The sequence below is a fragment of the Garra rufa genome, chromosome 1 (genome assembly GCF_049309525.1).
Source record: "Garra rufa chromosome 1, GarRuf1.0, whole genome shotgun sequence".
In the NCBI taxonomy this organism is placed as follows: domain Eukaryota; kingdom Metazoa; phylum Chordata; class Actinopteri; order Cypriniformes; family Cyprinidae; genus Garra; species Garra rufa.
In genome coordinates, this window is record NC_133361.1 from 23,515,126 (window position 1) to 23,530,605 (window position 15,480).

The 15,480-nt window shown below is 39.8% G+C and overlaps 1 pseudogene; it reads right to left on the reverse strand.

The window, feature by feature from the left end:
• Positions 1 to 2,640: 2,640 nt before the first annotated feature.
• The window catches only part of LOC141332508 (Fc receptor-like protein 5), a 37,632-nt pseudogene continuing 24,792 nt past the window's right edge, over positions 2,641 to 15,480 (reverse strand).

Here is a 15,480-nt window from a genome sequence, read left to right on the forward strand (position 1 = left end):
ATTAACAATCATTAATATTAACATTAATGTGATTCTTGTTATTGCTGCTATTATTTTAATTGTGTCATTTATTTTTATACTTAAAAATATATGTCTTTTGAAAACTTTGAACAAATTTATAACCCCCACCCGTCTGATGTGGAATCAATCATTTTTTGCATCAGAAGTTCTTTAAAATGTGATAGTATTTTTTTTATCTGTGTACTATAAGCTATAATCATTCATGTAGAGTAGATGTCTTAACCTGAGCATTATACATGTATTAAGAGGTCATAGACTTGACGAAATGAAAATGACGACTTTACATGCTTACAATTTACTTTGTGTGTTCATATGGGTGTAACGTGAGGCAAACATCAAAGATCTATCACATGAATATATACTGCATACTGTATAAGCCTACAGTTACAAAATTAAAATAGAAAAATAAAAATTAATTTGGTGATAAATCAATACAGAAAAGTCACATAAACTAATAAACAGCAGTAATGGAATATTCAGCTGATGTAAATCTCCACTGCTGCTCAAGAAGGCAACACACTACATTAAAAGCCATAATGAAGTAAACTCCATGTGTGCCACGCTGTGGCAGATAAGTGTAGAGTAAAAATTATCTAATTACTTGCTATACTTTTTTAATTTACAACACAAGGAACTGAGGATCACAGGGAAACTTGTAGACAAAAAGAAGACAAACCACTTTGTCCCATCAATGGGGGAACTAAAACTCAGGTCTACCTACTCAGAGAGAATGAGGAACTGAACAAGGAACAGGTGGTTCTTAATCAAGAACCACTGTGGAAGACTGGAAAAGGAACTAAACACAGGAAATACGTGACATTAGGTGTGTTCGAGCTCATGCTGCGCTGCGCAGACCGATCGGCGAGATTAGTCGAAAGCAGTCGGGGAGGAGCTGCAAATGGAGCCGTCAAGTCGGACAAGTTGGGGATCTCGTTGCTTCCTCAAACATGGCAGATCACGTGGTGTTTGCCTACTTTATTGCAGATGAACTGGAAGCTATAGAAATACCTTTTTTGTTGGAAGAAATGCAGCACATGCAAGTGAAGCAGCAACTACAGATTTCAGCATCAATCAGTGTTGACCACATTACATTAAATGTCTGTGACATTTTATTTATTCCATAAAAAATATTACCTAAATATGCAGCTGAATACTATAAGTGGTCTGTATGAAAAAAGTACAATAATAAACTTATGCACAAATCCAATATAAAGAATTTAAGGGAAAAAAATGTACTGCAGTCAAAAGATCGTAAACTATTTACGAAATGGCATGCAAATTGATTTGTTATGCACGAAACAAGCGTGATCATCGTCATGTGGTGAATGTGGCCGATCATGAGAAGCTGTGACGTCATCACAGCCTGGCGCAGTCCCTTCTGAAATGCTGCGCTGGCTGAGCAAGCCGGTGTTCTGACGATTTCTGCTACCCTGTCAGATTTTGCTACCTCCCATTCAAACAGATAAAGCAAAAAATGCTACCTATCAGATTTTGCTTCCAGCATGATATTAATGTGGTGTGAGGGGTTATTAATTGCTTACACCTACTCCAACCCTAAACCTAACTTTACAGTATGAAAAATACAGTGTTGGTGGGGTAGGTGTACGCGTTAATAACCCCTCACACCACATTAATATCATGCTGGAAGCAAAATCTGACAGGGTAGCAGAAATCGTCAGAACACCGGCTGTTCTCGAAACGCTCTCGCATTACTTTGATGCCACATGTGAACGTCACGTGGCGTCAGCGACGGTTCAAGTCAGACAAAATTTCTAACCGGCATGCACAACTTCAAGTCAGCCGCCGATCAGTCTGATCCGCATGAAGTCGAACGCACCTAATATGTCAGTGAGGGAAAACTGTGTATTTGTTGGTAGCACTTGAAGTGGAAAAAAGTGCCGGTACTCTCTTGTGCAACTCTCATTGTTGCATTTTACATTTCTACAGTGTGGTTTTATGACTTTGATGACTTCATCATTTAAACTCAGTTTGAACTCACCAGTGACCCATAGTGGTTGTTTGTTGCTGTAGGTTGTTTTATAGGCTGTTTTTTCTCTTTTTCTTTCTTCTTCTGCTGTGTGATTTAGAGCAGCAGAACTGCCAGTGTAGTTTCCCACAGCTCCTCTGCTGCTGTCTGAGAGCAGCTTATAAATTTATAATGTGAAAATATGTAGGGCCTATAGTTTTCATGCTAAAAATGCATGTCTGCACAGTCTGACCTTGAGAAGGCATAACTGGTTCAGCTCGGCCCGCTCAGAGTGGTTAATGAACAATGGGCAGATGCACTAACATTTACATTTACATTTATTCATTTAGCAGACGCTTTTATCCAAAGCGACTTACAATTGGGGAATACAACAAGTGATTCATCCTAAGGAGGCAGATCGACATAGGAAGTGCTCAAAAATACCATATAGCAGGCGTTGTTAGATGAGTACGGGCTAGAAAGGGAAGATCAGGAAAGAGAGGAGAAGAATTTTTTTTTATTTATTTATTATTATTTTTTTTTCTAACAATGCATTTACACTTTAGAAATGCTCAAGAAGTGTATTTAGTACTTTTTTTATTTTCAGCCAATTTTTACAATGACAATTTTACAGTTTAACCAGTCTAATCACAATAAAAGTATCCAAAATGTAACATTTAACATATATGACAACATATATAGAAGTGTGTGCGTGTGTGTGTGTGTGTGTGTGTGTGTGTGTGTGTGTGTGTGTGTGTGTGTGTGTGTGTGTGTGTGTGTGTGTGTGTGTGTGTGTGTGTGTGTGTGTGTGTTGCGGTTTTTTAAATCAGCTCATTGCCTATTAAAGATTAGAATTCATAGTCTCTGAAGCACATGAAGCATTGTATCAATAAATCTGTTGCCATCGATTGCTCAGTATCAGAAAGATGCTTAAGCATTTATCCTGGTCATTCAGATCTTCTGAGCCTAAACTAAGCATCCTGGGATTGAAAGTCTCTCCTCTGGGTATTTATTTAATCTGGGCATATATCACATCATTAGATCCAGCATCTACAAATATAGAAATGATGAAGTACATAAATATGAAAATACAATTAAATATTGTATATGTCATATTGTATCAACATGCAATGGCCTTTTGGATCTGATGGATTTCACAATTCAAAGCCACAAACAGGTGTTTACTGTTATTGTTGTGGTTTTTGTTGCTATTTAGAGATGTGCTAGAAATTTAAATCAAAGAAGCTACTGTTGTGATCATAAAGGAAATTTACCTTTGTTTTCTTTCTTTTTCATCTGTTCCTTTAGAGAGTTGAGTTCAATGCTAGCATATGCAAGTTCGGTAGGCCCACTTACACTGTCTGCAATGAAAAATAGAGAAAGGCATAAGACAATTTTCAGTTATGGAAACACCATTTTTACCATTTAAAGAGAAAAAAGTCAAATGGTGACAATGTGAATTGGAGTAAAGAAAATAGTGTTTTGCTTTGTTTTGTTCCTTCCTTTATAGTCCTATACATTTATTCAGGAAAAACACAATAGTAAAGTCAACAATATAAACGTAAGGTCTGTTGTGTCTTGTAAATAAAGCCTCTACATTCAAACTGTAATTAGGCCTACATGCTTTTACTGAAAACTCCAGAACAACATTTCACGCATGCAACTGGTGGCCTCGGTGTCGTTTTTACTCCCTCGAAGTGGCATCATATAGCCCAGGGGTGTCCAAACTACGGCCCGCGGGCCATCTGCGGCCTGCTATCACTCCTGTGGCGGCCATTTAAAAAAAAAAATGATACGATTGCAAACTACAATCGTTTTCATCCAGTCCATGAGGCAGTTGGTTCAAAATAGCTCATTTGATGCATCAGTAAAATCCAATAGATGGCCCTGACTATACCATCCCGCCGGTCCGAAGCGGCCAGCGAAGCTGAACCCAGCTCTTAGAGGCGCTTTGCTAAAGATAGGCACCTAGTATTTTTTCTTTGACGTAAGCTGCGTTCAAGTCTCAGAGCATACACAATATAAAAAGTCAAAATATATACCCTACAAACTTGGCACAATTGTAAATAATTTAATGGTTTTAAAAATGTGAAAGTGTTCATTTGTTTTAAAAATGCATTGTATTGGAACTGTTTTAAAAATGCTTTAAATGCTTTGTAAACTTTGCAGTGTCAGAACAAATGCCATTATCCACCTGCTTACTGGCAGTGTAATTTTGAGGGGAAAACATGGAAATAATTTGTTGTTTTATCTTGCAAAGATATGCTTTCTTCTTTTGTTTTTCACACACATTTTTATAAAAATGGATATATCTGGGGGGTTTTTCCCATCTGAAACCTGCTGCGTTTTCCAAGCCGATTTATATAAAGCAGCCAAGGTAAAGCGCAAAGCGCGCACATTAGGATTGGTGACGAATAAGAAAAGGCAAGCGAGTTTGTATTGTGCATTTTCCAGCTTGGCTTTAAATATTTAGGATAGGCGTTTATAATAGTGAATGCCACTATAATTCCTGTTTGTTTTAGCGGTAACTGGCAGATATAAGTTTTGTGAAGGATGGCCGCTCTGGTAGGAAGCATTTTTGCTGTGATTATGTGATGATCAATCTGCGTAATGGTGACTAAAATATGTTTAGGCATGAAAATGAAATTGTTCTCTTTTTTGATAACTAAAATATGGTCACCCTATGTTAACAATTTAAAGTGAGAAAAGGCATTTAGTTGAGTAATCACAGTGATTGACTTAATAATGGACTTTGTAAAGACCAACAGAGTAGTTGAGCACTATTTTGATTACAATAAGTTATAATGTTTTATTATTACCGTATCGGGCTTTTATTTTGATAACAAAAGAAACCGGAAGTATGGTGACGGAAACTAAACGGAAAAAACGGCGCAAAGGACGAAAGGAAAGTCTGAAAAGGTTCACGGTTAAAAACAGTAAAGGCCACGGAGAAACAGTTAAAATTACAAGGTTTAGCTTCGGTCAATTGGGGAACAAGGTTGGTAGAGTTAATGAGAAATATATTTAAGTTACTCGAAATGTTTATCGTAAAATGTATAATTTGGTAATGCTATCAGATTGAAACTAATGTAATGAGCTGTGTAACCTTTGAAATGTGATGGTAATGCATGATTTATTTGTTCATACTCAGCTCTTACGTTGGTGGAAAACACGATCGGCAATAAAAGTCAGTTTCACCATCAGTTCTGGCCTTCTCAATATTGACTGGATGCTACAGTAAGAGCTTGACCACCGCCGCACGCTGCACAACGGGCTACGAGATCCAACGGCATTACCCGTCACGTCCAGCAGATGGCAGAAGTCGGTCAGGAAATAAAACAGTTCAACGAAAAGGGCTCAAAATGGAAGAATCACAGGCTGTTTCAGTAAGTCAAATGGACATAAATGAACAGATCACAAGTTTACAACAAGAAATTCAAGATTTAAAAGACTCACTTAAAGACGAAAGTGAGGAGAGACAAAACATTAAAGATTCAATCACATGTAAAGAACAAATCTTAACAGAGCTTCAAAACAAAGCTCAAAGCATGTCAAAGTTGCCAAGACGTTCTGAAAGAGTTAAAGTACAAACGGAAAGGATGATAACATTCCAAAAGGAAGAAATGAGTAAAAAGGAAAAAAGACTAATAACCTTTTATGAACAATGGAAAGCACAGGTACGCGAAACAAGAGAAAGATTAAAGTTAGATATCACAGACACGGAGATGTCAGAACTCGCAGACATGATAGAACGAAAGAGAGATGATGTACTGAAGTTATATTCAGAAATAAGAAACCAAATGGCACCATCATCTGACATAAGGAGAAAGATGGATGCATGCGATGCAATAACTCATGACATCGTAAGGATAATTCTGGAAAGATTAAGTGGTGTTGTTGAGGAGTTTGATGCAGAGCGTGAAAGAACTCGTTTACGGGGACTTTTAGAGCACGACTACGCCCAGTCCATATACGGCTCAACCGCAGCATCAAAGCGCAGCCAACGGTCCTCAGTTTCACAGCTCACAGCAAAACGAGCCGAGGCAGCAGCAGAGTTAGCTGCAAAGGAGGCTGAATATGAGATCGCACTAGAGGAACAAAGACAACAGGAAAGGATAAAAGCTCTAGAGGAGGAGCACAAGAAACAAATGGCAGCTCAAACATCAGAGTTGGAACGCTTGAAAGCACAGAAGGACGTGAAAGCAGCTCGAGCCAGGTTTGAAGCATATGACAGAGAGTTATCACAGGTGGATGATGTACAGTCAATTAAAGGTGAACAGGAGAGCCCATACTTCACACCCAAACAGCCCACACCAGCGATCTCTTTCATTCCTGTGCAAACAGCTCCCCCTAGTGTCACTCAACTAGCTCAAGCAGTGCAGGACAGCATTAAACTGAACAGACTTCCCGCGCCAGAACCGACAGTGTTTAATGGCGAACCAATAAGCTTTATTGAATGGAAATCCACATTCATATCACTGATTGAACAAAGGGGCATCTCAGCGGCAGACAAGTTGTACTATTTGAAAAGATATGTTACGGGCCCAGCTCGAAAATGCCTTGAAGGGACTTTCTTTAGAAACGATGAGGAGGCATACAGTGACGCTTGGGTCAAACTAAACCTAAGGTACGGCCAGCCATTCGTGATTCAGAAGGCATTTAGAGAAAGGCTATCAAACTGGCCTAAAGTGCAGGCTAGAGATGCCGAAGGACTAAGGGCATTTGCAGATTTCATAAATGCATGCATGCTTGCAATGCCTCATGTAAAGGGGCTACAAATACTCAATGACAGCGAAGAAAACCAAAAACTGTTGCACAAACTACCAGACTGGATAAATGCGAGATGGAACAGGCAGGTAACCAAGACTTTAATGGAGGGCGGTGAGTTTCCAAGTTTTATTGCCTTTGCCTCCTTCCTCTCATTAGAAGCTGAAGTCGCCTGCAACCCAGTCACCTCCATTCATGCACTTCGCTGCACTGAAACAAACAGCGACAGAAGGAACACAAAGGAAATCAAAAGAAACAAGGCAAGTGCATTTAACACAAACACAACTGAACAAAGTGATAAAAGGACAATAACAAAAACACCTACCGGCTCTCCATGCACAATGTGCCAAGGCACCCATCAACTTCACAAGTGCCCTGACCTCTTGAAAATGTCTCTAGAAAACAGAAAGAAGCATGTGAAAGACAATAGACTTTGTTATGGCTGTCTAAAACAAGGACACAGTGCTAAGGACTGCAAACGCCGCCTCACTTGTGAAACTTGCACAAAGCGACACCCGACATGTCTTCACGATGAAACCTACAGGGACGGTCTGCAAAGAGAAACACGTGCGAGCACAAACTACGCAGCCCGAGATGGCTCACCTGAAACAGCAACAGCCATGTCACTTAATGTTGCCAGATCTGAACAGTCAGTCAGCACCTCAATGATAGTTCCAGTGTGGCTGTCCACTACCACTAACCCACTCAAAGAAAAACTGGTCTATGCGTTATTAGACACACAGAGTGACACTGTATTCATTGATCAGGATGTCACACATGAGCTGCAGGCAGATGTTTGTCCAGTAAAGCTAAAACTAACAACTATGATGGGTAGAAATGCAGTTTTAAGCAGTGGAAAGGTGTCTGATCTCTTAGTGAGAGGTTACAACTCGGCCACAGTCATAAAGCTCCCCACTGCATACACAAAGGATTACATACCTGCTAACAGAGAACACATACCTACATGTGAAACAGCAAAACAGTGGAGTCACTTGTTATCGATTGTAGACGAGGTCCCTCCACTCCTCAGTTGTGAAGTAAGTCTCCTCATAGGTTATACTTGTCCTAGAGCTCTCGCACCCAAACAGGTAATCTTAGGCAAAGGAAATGAGCCCTATGCCATTCATACTGATTTGGGATGGAGCATAGTTGGCAACTCGACACCATGCAACGAAACAGACTCGGCGAGCAGTCTCTGTCACCGAATCATTGTTAAAGAAATCCCTCCCTCCACTCCAGCAGATGCAATACGTGCTTTGGAGAGAGATTTCAAAGAGACCGATGGGAAGGAAAAGACTGTGTCGCAAGAGGACTTAGTATTCCTTCAGAAACTCGAGCATGGTATAACACAGACGGAAAATGGACATTTTGAAATGCCATTACCATTCAAAGAAAGACCACAGATGCCAAATAATAGACAACTCGCTGAAACCAGGCTAAACCAGCTCAAACGCAAATTCATGAAAGATGAAAATTACAAAAGAGACTACATGAAGTACATGAACGACATCATCAAAAGAGGGGATGCCGAAAGGACTGATGATAATGGACCGCCCGGAGAGACATGGTACATACCGCACCACGGCATCTATCATCCAAAGAAACCTGAGAGGTTGCGCGTGGTCTTCGACTGCTCTGCAAAACACAAAGGCACCTGTCTTAATGAGCATTTATTGAACGGTCCTGACATGATCAACAACCTAACTGGTGTGCTTGTGCGCTTCAGACAGCACCAAGTAGCTCTAATGTGCGACATTGAAAAGATGTTTCACCAGTTCCAAGTCAAAGAAAATGATCGCAACTACTTGCGCTTCGTATGGTGGAAAGACGGAGACATGAACAGCCAACCACAAGCGTACAGGATGACAGTACACCTCTTTGGCGCCGTTTCTTCACCCGGTTGCGCGAACTATGGACTCAAACATTTAGCCAAAGAGAACAGTTCTGCATATCCAGCTGGTTCACAGTTCGTAGCAAGAGATTTCTATGTAGACGACGGAGTCACCAGCGCAGAGACAGTAAAGGATGCTATACGACTGGCAAAGGAAGCACGCGAACTATGTGCCAAAGGTGGACTAAGGTTACACAAATTCGTGTCCAACAACTCTGAAGTTTTAAAAAGCATTCCAGCTTCAGAGCATGCAACAGATACAAAAACAAAGGACTTGTCGTTTAATGAAACACAAACAGAAAGAGCACTTGGCATTTATTGGAATGTGGAGAAGGATAGCTTTACATTCAACATCACACTAAAGGACCAACCACCAACCAGGCGGGGCATCTTGTCCACGGTCGCAGCAATATACGACCCCCTTGGTTTCATTGCTCCCTATGTGCTCAAGGGAAAAGGGATTCTCCAAGAAATGTGTCGTGAAGGAACAGACTGGGACGACCCGCTACCGGAGCGTCTTAAACCACGGTGGGAGTGCTGGAAAGAAGATCTACACAATCTAAAAAATGTGCAAATCAACAGATGTTATGTTCCTGCAGATTTTGGAGAAGTGGTAAAAAGGGAAATACACCACTTTTCTGACGCAAGCACCACAGGATATGGACAGTGTTCTTATCTCAGACTCATAAACAAAAGGGAAGATGTCCACTGTACCTTCCTCATGGGCAAAGCACGCGTCTCTCCAACAAAGGTCACTACGATCCCAAGATTAGAGCTTACCGCAGCCACAGTATCAGTCGCTATAAGTAACATGCTAAGAGAGGTACTGCTTTATGACAAAGTTGAGGAGTTCTTCTGGACAGACTCAAAGGTCACTCTAGGATACATAAACAACGATGCAAGGCGGTTTCACACGTTCGTGGCTAATAGAGTGCAGAAAATCCGCAATAGTACCTCACTGCAACAATGGTTTTATGTGCCCACCAGCAAAAACCCAGCAGATATGGCGTCCAGGGGCACATCTGTAAATGACCTGCTCTCATCTGATTGGTTCACAGGCCCTCACTTCCTGTGGGAAACGAAAATACAGCTTCCAACAAAAGAGACCATTGTACTTACGGTAGGAGACCCTGAGGTGAGAAAGGTACATACGCTAAACACAGAAACGGTTGAACAGACCAGCCTTAGTGACCGGCTCACAAAGTTCTCATCCTGGTCCCGTGCAGTCAGGGCAGTCGCACGTCTCAGACGATACGTGCTCAAAGACAAATCAAGGACACTCACAACTGTAACTGAAAGACAAAACACAGAAACTGTGATCATCAAAGATTTACAAAGACAAGCATATCAAAACGAAATAGAGACATTAAACAAAGGCAAACAACTTTCAAAGAACAACAAAATGTACAACTTGGATGTTCTCTTGGACAAGGACAATGTGCTTAAGGTGGGAGGAAGGCTCCATCACTCATCGCTTCCTTGCTCATTTAAACATCCAACAATCATTCCGAGAGAACATCACGTCACAAAACTGATAATTGCTCACTGCCACGAAAGGGTCAATCATCAGGGAAAGGGCTTCACGATGAATGAGATACGAGCCAATGGCTATTGGATTCCAAAGTTGAGTCAAACGGTTGCATCCTACATTCGCCAGTGTGTGTTTTGTCGGAAACAAAGGAGACCTGTGGAAGGACAAAAAATGAGAGACTTACCCACAGAAAGAATTGAACACTCTCCACCTTTCACCTACTGTGGTATGGACGTTTTTGGACCATTCCTGACCAAACAAGCAAGGAAAGAATATAAAAGGTATGGCCTCCTTTTCACATGCTTTTATTCACGTGCAATTCATGTCGAAATGTTAGAAGACCTATCAACGGACACTTTTATAAATGGACTCAGATGCTTTATCGCTCTAAGAGGCTCTGTCAGACAAATAAAATGCGATCAGGGTACTAACTTTGTAGGTGCCAAAAACGAACTGAGTGCAGCACAAGGTGAAATTGACACTGACAAACTGAAGAACTTCCTTGCAGAAAGCCAATGTGATTTTGTCCTAAACACGCCTCATGCTAGTCACGCAGGTGGAGTATGGGAACGACAGATACGTACTGTAAGGAACGTTCTTAATGCAACATTGGCTCTCACACCAGGTCGACTCACCGACTCTTCACTCAGAACCTTCTTGTATGAAGCAGCTGCTATAGTAAACAGCCGCCCCCTTACAACAGACAATCTCAACGATCCAAACAGTTTGGAGCCGCTAACTCCAAATCATCTTGTCACATTGAAACCCTCAACTCCTCTACCTCCCTCAGGACAGTTCGTTAAAGAGGACTTATACGCACGAAAACGATGGCGTCAAGTACAGTACCTGCTTGAACAATTTTGGAGCAGATGGAAAGGGGAGTACTTGCAGAACATAATGGTCAGACAAAGATGGCACAAGCCTAAAAGAAACATGCAAATAGGTGACATAGTAATGGACAAGGATGAAATGCAACCACGATCACAGTGGAAACTTGGACGAATCTTGGACACTGTAAAAGATACAGATGGACTTGTCAGAAAGGTCAAAATAGGCTTTGCAGACAGAAATCTTACCAAAGGGGGTCAACGTGTGAACAAAATGTCTGTAGTAGAACGTCCAGTACATAAGTTAGTTCTGCTACTAGAAGATTGTGAAAGGTAAATTTACAATGCTTAAGTGTATTGAAATGTTGAAGTTACAGTTGTAACATGTTTACAAGTTATTTCTGTATTCTAGTTAAGTGACTTGGAGAAATTATTTACGTTTTTATTTTTTATTTTTTATTTATATGTGTAATAGCAAATAATTTGGTGGGAGTGTAAAGACCAACAGAGTAGTTGAGCACTATTTTGATTACAATAAGTTATAATGTTTTATTATTACCGTATCGGGCTTTTATTTTGATAACAAAAGAAACCGGAAGTATGGTGACGGAAACTAAACGGAAAAAACGGCGCAAAGGACGAAAGGAAAGTCTGAAAAGGTTCACGGTTAAAAACAGTAAAGGCCACGGAGAAACAGTTAAAATTACAAGGTTTAGCTTCGGTCAATTGGGGAACAAGGTTGGTAGAGTTAATGAGAAATATATTTAAGTTACTCGAAATGTTTATCGTAAAATGTATAATTTGGTAATGCTATCAGATTGAAACTAATGTAATGAGCTGTGTAACCTTTGAAATGTGATGGCAATGCATGATTTATTTGTTCATACTCAGCTCTTACGTTGGTGGAAAACACGATCGGCAATAAAAGTCAGTTTCACCATCAGTTCTGGCCTTCTCAATATTGACTGGATGCTACAGACTTGATTTCCAATCACTTTAGAAAAGAACTACTGTTTCTGGGAAAATATATAATATAATATAATATAATATAATATAACATAGTATAATGATGGCAATATTTTTTTTTAAATTACATCATATAGTTATGGTTTCCTGGCCAAATTCCCTCTACTGGCCCTAGTCAATCATGGCCTCCTAATAATCCCTTTTCATTGAATTGGCTATAGAATTGGCTATATCACTCTCTCCTCTCCACCTGTAGCTGGTGTGTGGTGAGCGCACTGGCGCCATTGTATGTGGCTGCCGACGCATCATCCAAGTGGATGCTGCACACTGGTGCTGGTTGAGGAGAGATCCCCCATATGATTGTAAAGCGCTTTGGGTGTATGGCAATACACAATTAAAGCGCTATATAAATGCATCATTCATTCATTCATTCATTCGACTATAGAACGATAGAAAGAACAATCAAACGATAGATAGATAGATAGATAGATAGATAGATAGATAGATAGATAGATAGATAGATAGATAGATAGATAGATAGAACAATTAAACTATAGAACGATAGAACGACAGACAGACAGACAGACAGATAGACAGATAGATAGATAGAGTTTTTATGTTTCACTGACTAATGGTTAAATATTTCACGTGCTACTGACCAGACAGCAGTGTGCTGTTTCCCGCTTCACTCTGGTTCTGCTCTGATGTCTGACTCCTGTTCTGCTGTTCACTGACACTAGAGGGAGACTGAGATCTTCCTCCTAATCAAACATAAAATTATGAGAATGTATTAGGAGAAAAAGGGGTCAAAAAATTAAATGCTGTCTTCTGACCACCTTTATAGACACACATCAACAATCGGTTAACTAAGAGCAATCTAAATTTGTATTGTACATATAGTGAATGAAAGGCTTTAAGGAGTAAATAATAAATAAATAAAGTTAGCATCTTCAAATGTACAACTGTATTTTAAAATGGTAGATGATGAACCTTTGTTGTTTTTGTAGCACCACAGTAGGACTATGGAGACAATGATCAAAAATGTGACAGTCAGTCCGACAGTCACTCCAATTATAATGAGACAGAGAACATCAGATCTAGAGGAAGCTGATATACACACATTTTAAATTTAGATTAGTGCTGTACTTGATACAGGAATACTTTTAATAGTTCTTAATCTTACCCCTGACTGAGATCCAGCTCTTGGGAGACTCTCCTCTCTTTGGTTGTTTGCAGTAGTAGAAACCATCATGTGACTTTGAAACATTAGAGATGATCATCTTTGTAGTTTGATTCTGGATGAGTGATCCATCTTTATAGAAATCAGCTGTGAGAATTGATGGGCTTGTATTTTTATATAAACAGCGTAGAGTCAGAGTATCTCCTTCAGTCACATGAACAGGACTCTCCAGAATCACATCAGCTACAGAAACAAATGAAAAAAAATAGTACGATTATATGAAAAATATGGTAACAAAAGATGTTTTTTTTTTTTTTCTCACTTTGTGTAAAACTCTATGCGGAAACTTCTGTTTACTTTGAATACTGAAGCCTGATTTGTCATGTTCATGTAGATGCATAATCAAATAGCATTTCAAGCCGCCAAAATGAATGGAGCCGACTGCCTGTGCTCTGTGTACTACTGAGGCTACTGCGCAGGCGATTGGCAAGGCCATGGACAGCTTAGTGGTTCTTGAGTGCCACCTCTTCCCCATGGGGCTATTTGGCACTAGGGGTTATTTGGCCATAGATGGATTTTATGCATTTCACTACAGCACAGAAATTGTTGCAGTTTATGCACCAGTTCCTGCCTAAGCACTCCAGCTCAACTTCAAGTCAGCAGTAGGCTTTGTGTTCCCAGCAGCCTGCGATGCCTGCTCCACAACGTTGCTCTCCCGCTCAGCCTCAGCCCAAATCAGAGCATGAGCTCCGGCAACACCCTCACATGGCTAATTGCTACCCCGTTTTCTAAGCGCCAGGGCCCCCACCCCAAAGTGATGTTGAAACCATCCTGGTCTCAAAGCAGAGACGAAGAGACCTCAAACAAGTCTCGCACTCACACTCCAATCCCCCGTTTAGCTCTGGTTGATGAAAGCTCTGTTCATGTTGGACATGCCGTTGCCATAGCCGCGGGAACGTATTTTGAGCAGGGGGGGCTGAGGAAAACAAAATTCCGGGGAATGGGTTGGGGGTGAGTTTTGCCAAGAGCAAAGTTACAAGTAAAAAAAAAAAAAAAGATGCTCGTTTGTTGTTTTTTTATTGCTTCTTTTGTCCTCTAAATATAATGTAAAGTAATACCTAAGTGTGCAATACACAGGCTTGGTCCTATAGTCAGTTTTATAAGGCAGAAATAAAATACATTTATTTCAGCTGAACTTGGGACGCTACAGATCTGAGGGAGCACCGCACGTTTCCAAGCAGCTCTGAGCCGCTGACGAGAACTATTGCTAGACTTCGTCTTCTTTTTGTTGAGAGTTAGATGTTTGATAAAAGCGAATTTTCCATTGTAGTACTTTATGAATGATGTTTTAATAATAATGAACCACAAACTACGTTTTAAAAGTGGAAATCCAGTTTATTTGCTTTACAAATTTTATTAACAAAAAAACTTCAGTTTCATATTAATTCATAGGCTATTAATAATAATAATAATAATAATAATGATCGAGCCACAAAGGGGTTTATTAGTTTTTTACTTCAAGTTTAATGTTTTATGTGGGCTATATTAAATTAACTTAGCCTAAGCATTAGTTTTGATCCACGAAAAGGTACGAGAATGCGATTTATTTGCGACTCTCTTGCTGTTTCTCTCTCTTTTTTTTTTATAGAAATGCTCGTTCATTTTTAATTTGTGTTAAGACCACTGATCTATAAATAGTTAAGACGCGTTATAGGGGAGAAATGAAGTCATGGCAACAAATATTAATATAAAAGTGAGTTTGCAAAAAGTTTGTAAGATGAACATTTAACTTACACAGTCATAGGCTCCAGGTCTGCTTCCTTATCCGACTGATCCGCCATCTCAAGACTCTGTCTATTTTTATTTAGTTTGGGCTTTGCGAAAAAATCAGTAATGCATATGTGCCATGTTTACTGGTGTATTTTAATCTTCAATTACGGATGCGGTGACGTCACGCGAAATTGTTGTTTATTGTCATTGTTTTTTTTGTTTTGTTTTTTCAATTAATTTTAAAGAATATTCGAATTAATAAAATCAGTTTATTATTTTTTGTTACAAATTTTAAATTAATTTATTTTTTAGCACTGCACCAGTGATGCGCGCACGTTTTCAACTAACCCGCCCACAACTCGGACCGCAAAAAAAAAAAAAAAAAAAGGAAAAAGAAAATATTTTAGGCCTACCCAACCCGCTTCCTGACCCGCATGTTTAATATTTGCGACTGACACCAGCGATTATATGCGGCTATATGCGGTGGAGATGCTTTCACTGTCAAACATCATTGGGCATTAATTTGGTAATTTTGTCAAAAGAAATGTTTACAAGAAAAAT